Source organism: Triticum urartu, chromosome 5A, assembly GCF_056163025.1.
Source record: "Triticum urartu cultivar PI428250 chromosome 5A, HENAU_Tu73, whole genome shotgun sequence".
Lineage (NCBI taxonomy): Eukaryota > Viridiplantae > Streptophyta > Magnoliopsida > Poales > Poaceae > Triticum > Triticum urartu.
The window spans coordinates 617,193,070-617,199,359 of record NC_141877.1 but is presented as its reverse complement, the minus strand read 5'-3'; positions in this window follow the sequence as shown (position 1 = coordinate 617,199,359).

Here is a 6,290-nt window from a genome sequence, read left to right as displayed (position 1 = left end):
GGTGATGGCAGTAACGAGAAAAATCCAGTAGAGGATAAACCAACTGAGATACAATCAAAACGCCGATGACGCCGCTCTAAATCACGTCGCGGCAAAGACAGTAGTACCGGCACGAGAGACAACAATACTCCGGACGATGCCGAAGACCAAGAAAACCCCGTCGAGCAAAACTCCAAACAAGACAATCGGGAGGATGGGCAAGTTAGCCCTGATGAATAGGCCGCAAGCGAAGATTCGGAGGACAGTAATTACCTTCCACCCTCCGAGGATGAGGTGAGCCTCGGCGACAAAGACTTTATCGTGCCTGAGGAACCTCTCGAGCAGGAGCGCTTTAAGCAATGGCTAATAGCCATTGCAAGGAGCCCGAAAAAGAAACAGCAGCAGCTTCAAGCTGATCAAGATCTACTCAACGACAGATGGACTAATGTCCTGGCAGCCGAGGAATACGGCCTCGTGTGCCCAACCAAAAGTTACTCGAAGTGCAAACTGCTACCTCAATTCGATGAAGAGGCACTGGAGCCCGTACCAGCAGCACGTAATGCGGCTGACCGACCACCACGTGGCCAGGACAAAATGGCAACTCAAGCCAAACACCGGCCCATATTATCTCGTCGTAAAGGTAGAGACACAACAGCTCGGTGATACACATATGACCTGCGGCAGGACCTGAAGAATAGAGAAGGTCTGAACAGATCGATCTACGGATCGCGGAGGCGTGCCCTGACGCGCGACGACGGCTACAAGCTGAACATGACAAGCATAATCACGTCCGGGCCGAAAACCGCAGACGGACTCCATCTGAACTACGTCATGACCTGGCCCGATATAGAGGCGCTGCACACCCCCTCTGCTTCACTGATGAAGTAATGGAGCATGAATTCCCAGAAGGGTTCAAACCCATAAATATCGAATCATATGATGGAACAATAGATCCTGCGGTATGGATTGAGGAATTTCTTCTCCATATTCATATGTCCCGTGGTGATGATCTTCATGCCATCAAATACCTCCCGCTAAAACTCAAGGGACCAGCTCGGCACTGGTTGAATAGCCTGCCCGAAAACTCTATTGGCAGCCGGGAGGACTTGGAAGACGCCTTCCACGACAACTTCCAAGGCACATATGTACGACCCCCGGATGCCGACGACTTAAGTCACATAGTCCAACAGCCCGGAGAGTCAGCCAGGAAATTCTGGACCAGGTTCCTAACTAAAAAGAACCAGATCATCGACTGCCCGGACGCTGAAGCCCTAGCGGCCTTTAAGCACAACATCCACGACGAATGGCTCACCCGACACCTCGACCAAGAAAAGCCGAAGTCCATGGCGGCCCTCACGACACTTATGACCCGCTTTTGTGCGGGCGAAGATAGTTGGCTAGCCCGCAGCAATAATAATGCAAGCGACCCTAGCACCTCCAAAGCCAAGAATAGCAACGACAAGCCCCGACGCAACAGGCATAAGCGTCGAAAAAATGGTGACAATACTGATGACACGACGGTCAACGCCGGATTCAGTGGCTCCAAGTCCGGTCAGCGGAAGAAGCCATATAAAAGGAACAATAAGGGCTCTTCCAGCTTGGACCGCATACTCGATCTTCCATGTCAGATCCACGGCACCCCTGATAAACCAGCCAATCATACCCATCGGAGTTGTTGGGTCTGTAAACAAGCCGACAAGTTAAATGCCGAAGATAAGGAGAAGGGGTCACAAAGTGAGAATGACAACGAGGAGCCCCGTCCTCCGAACATAGGGGGACAGAAGAAGTTTCCCCCAGGTTAAAACGGTGACCATGATATATGCTATCCATATACCCAAAAGGGAGCGCAAGCAAGTGCTCAGGGACGTCTACGCGATAGAGCCAGTCGCCCCAAAATTCAACCCATGGTCGTCCTGTGCGATCACCTTCGATCGCAAGGATCATCCGACCAGTATCTGTCATGGCGGTTCAGCCGCATTGGTCCTTGATCCAATCATTGATGGATTCCACCTTACGCGCGTCCTCATGGACGGTGGCAGCAGCCTCAACCTGCTATATCAGGACACAGTCTGCAAGATGGGCATCGACCCATCAAGGATCAAGCCCACAAAAAATACCTTTAAAGGAGTAATACCAGGTGTAGAGGCCCGCTGCACAGGCTCAATTACATTGGAAGTCGTCTTCGGATCTCCGGATAACTTCCGAAGCGAGGACTTGATCTTCGATATCGTCCCTGTCGGTGTCAAAACCGGCGGATCTCGGGTAGGGGGTCCCGAACTGTGCGTCTAAGGCGGATGGTAACAGGAGGCAGGGGACATGATGTTTTACCCAGGTTCGGGCCCTCTTGATGGAGGTAAAACCCTACGTCCTGCTTGATTATACTTGATAATATGGGTATTACAAGAGTTGATCTACCACAAGATCGGAGAGGCTAAACCCTAGAAGCTAGCCTATGGTATGATTGTATGTTGTCCTACGGACTAAAACCCTCCGGTTTATATAGACACCGGAAGGGGCTAGGGTTACACAAGGTCGGTTACAAAGGAGGAGATATACATATCCGTATTGCCTAGCTTGCCTTCCACGCCAAGTAGAGTCCCATCCAGACACGGGACAAAGTCTTCAATCTTGTATCTTTATAGTCCAACAGTCCGGCCAAAGGATATAATCCGGTTGTTCGGAGACCCCCTAATCCAGGACTCCCTCAGTCCCCTTCCGCAGTGGCTATCACGCACTGCTCGGATGAACTACATTTGCTCGATTCAATGCGGTGCCACACTATGCTTATCTCAAGCTCAAGATGCCCGGACCACGCGGTGTCATAACAGTCAATGGAAACACAGAACGCTCCCTCCGTACCGAGGAGCACACCGCGGCCCTTGCAGCGGAAGTACATAGCAGCCTTATCAAGTAGTACTTTAATTCGGCGACCAAGTTCCTAGACACCATCAAACGAGTCTGGATTACTCCGCGGCAGGAAAGTCCAGCTCGTCAGGAGTTCTACTAGCAATCCGGCCTCCGTCTCAGCCCCAACCAACTGGCGGCATACGTACTGCGCGCACATAACCACGCACTCAAAATACCATGGGCAAAGACGGAGGTGCAACCCAATTGTGATCCATAATATGGCTCGACCGTCCCTAGACACATACATTTTCTCTTTTATTTTTATCCTTTTCAGGTTTCTTTCCACAGGCCCTTCTCGATGGCCTGACAATCGATCCTTTCGAAGGATGGATATACCAAGGTGGCAAGTAGCATTGATGTATGAGGGAATTTCTAGGTGGTCTTTTTGACGATCTCTCTACCTATCTTCAGGACCCGCACGAAGCTCCCCTTTGGTCTCGGCATGTTAAATAGCCCAGTTGCCTATCGCACTATTTGTACAAATACGCTTTGACGTATTAATAAAATTGTAATGGAAACAGTTTGCGGCCCAGCTTATGTGGCACTCGCTTACTACTTCATTTTATTTCGTTATTGGTTGCATCCGTACACTTTGGTACGCGTTGATTTGCGAGGAGCCTCATTGCGTTCCATACTACGGCAATGAGTCCGAACACTTTTACAGTATAGTCCGCCCCCCGAATTTAGCATTATATGCATCGGCTCTGAATCATGTCTTTGGTCAATAGTTGGGTTGCCCGGATCATGTGCTTACTACCTTACATTCCGCTCTATCGGCTAGGGTAGTAAAGAGAGAACTACTGCGATTGTGTCCTGGTTTATCCGGATGAGCACCTCGGTAGAGAAAGCCGAAAACTGACTATCATGATCCGGCGTGAGCTGGTCAGCTATTCGGAGGATAAAATCTCCTGCGATTTTTTCCGCATTATGCGACGGATCGGCCTTCACTCCCATCAGGTGTCTACAACACCCTAGTCTGGATTAACGAATACTAGGGGCTGCGCCTACATTTCTATTGTCAAACTCCTATGGCTAAGTGAGGGTGATAAAGCCACATAGTCCGATTGCCTGGTTCGCTGTGCTAAACACCTCCTTTAAGGACCAAAATCTTGGATCAAGAGTGTTTAGGTTTCAACCCGAACACCCCCGTACTACCTACGTGGGGGCTGAAGCCGACGACTGGCCAACTCTCAGATTTAATAAAACAGCCGCACATGAGGTAAAATTTTAAAATAAACAGTAAGCATTATATTACATATCAGCCTTGTTTTCATCATACAGGACGAGATAACATGAAGGTATTCATTCAAAGATAATGTCTTTTGAACACTGGCCCTCTACAATGCGGGATCCCTTCAAGACATCCTCAAAATACCGCTCAGGCGTGCAGTGCTCCTTGCCCACGGGCGGTCCCTCGGTTGCGAGCTTCACGGCGTCCATCTTCGCCCACTACACCTTGACGCGGGCGAAGGCCATCCGCACACCTTCGATGCAGACCGACCGCTTGATGGCATCAAGCTGAGGGCAGGCATTGACCAGCCGCTTCACGAGTCCAAAGTAGCTGCTGGGCAGGGCGTCAGTAGGCCATAGCCGGATTATCAAATCCTTCATGGCCAGTTCGGCCGCCCTATGCAGTTCGATCAGCTGTTTCAGCTAATCGCTAAAGGGCACCGGATGTTCTGGCGCAAGGTATTGCGACCAGAACAACTTCTCCGTTGAGCTCCCCTCCTTGGCTCGGAAGAACTCCGTTGTGTCAGCAACACTGCGCGGCTGATCCGCAAACGCTCCTAGAGAACTCCAAATCCGGGTCAGTAAGAGGTACCTTTTCTTCAAAAATTTGCTCTGCATAATAAAGGCCTTACCCGCCGCGATTTTCCTGGCCTCCTGGATCTCCTAGAGGGCGCCCTGGGCTTCGGCCCAGGCCTCTTGCGCGCTTTAGCGGGCCTTAGAAAGTTCGGAGTCTTGGTCTGAAACCTTGCGCTCCAAGGACTCGCATTTCTTTGCGGCATCCTGGAGCTCCTGCTGGACCTCCCCGACCCTAGCCTCATGCTTTTCACGGGCGGCTTGTTCCTTCGCCGCTCTCTCTTGGGCCTCGGCCAGCGACTTCTTGAGGGTCTCCACCTCGGTCGTAGCCCCTACGAAATATCATGATAGTATGATCAACACACACAATTCACATCTTTCTACATCCTAATAGACAATTGCATACCTTGATGGTCCTCTAGTTGTTTTTTAACATGGCCGAGCTCTTCCTCGGCCCGCTCCAAACTCTGCTTCAGTTTAGAGACTTCAGCAGAATGAGAGGTCGCAGCTAGCATTGGCGCCTGCTTATTCATATAGACATATATTGGTTAGTCTCCTGCGGAAATTATTTGATCCTCTGTCTGGCTTCTCTTTTCGAGCACCGGACAGTGTCTCAGGGGCTACTGTCTATACTATGATATTCTTGTTTTGCATAAATTATGTCGCATACCTCAAAGCCTGTCAGAAGGCTGGTGCGGGCTTTGGTCAGTCCGCTCTTAGCAGACCGAACCCTCTCAACCACCATATCCATGAGGGTACGGTGTTCTTCAACAATGGAAGAACTTTGCAGTGCTTCCAGTAAAGTATCTGGCGCCTCTGGATGGACAGAGGTCACCGGTGGAATAGGTGCACCTCCTTCCCGCGAAGGAGGCTGCTTGCCTGATTCTGAAGCCGTATAGACCTCCGGAATAGTGTTCGGCTGGGGGCCGAATTGGACATGGCCCCCATCGCCAGTCTCCAGGAGGATTTGCTCCCCCGGGTGTCCGGCGGCCGAGGTCTCGCCTTCTGGTGCCACCTTGACGGCCTCCTGTTCCTCTCCCTAACCAGGGAAGGTCCTTCTGGACAACACCTCGGCGTCATCCGTGGCCCTGGGAGAGGAGGCCTCCAGAAGTGACCCGCTATCCATCACCTTTGGATCCAGCGAGTTCCCCAAAGATGAGGATCGCTGGGGGCGGGCATGAGCCGGACTGCAGCACATGATTCGACACATTAAAACCACAAAAATAAAAAAGTTGGATATATGTGTTCATAGGTGCTTTTGAGTACTTACGGTTCGGCTAGGGGCCTCTCCCTAGGGTGCCACTCGGAGCTGCTGTCTGTGTCCAACGCGGAGTTGTCCGCGAGGGGGACCCTCCCCTTCTTGGGCACCTCTACCTCCAGATCTGTGGAGGCCGGTCTTTTCTTCCTTCCACCCTCATGGGGGGGGGTTGCTTTCCTCCTCCTCCTCGCCGTCTTTGGCAGCGAGGGAGGAATGGGTTTCGACGTCTTCGGACGTCACGTCCGAAGTGCCTTTGCAGCAGAGACCACTTCGGGTCTCCTTGGCCTTCTTCTTGCCCCTCTTATCTGGCGCATGGTAAGGCGCCAGAACCAGCATCTTCATT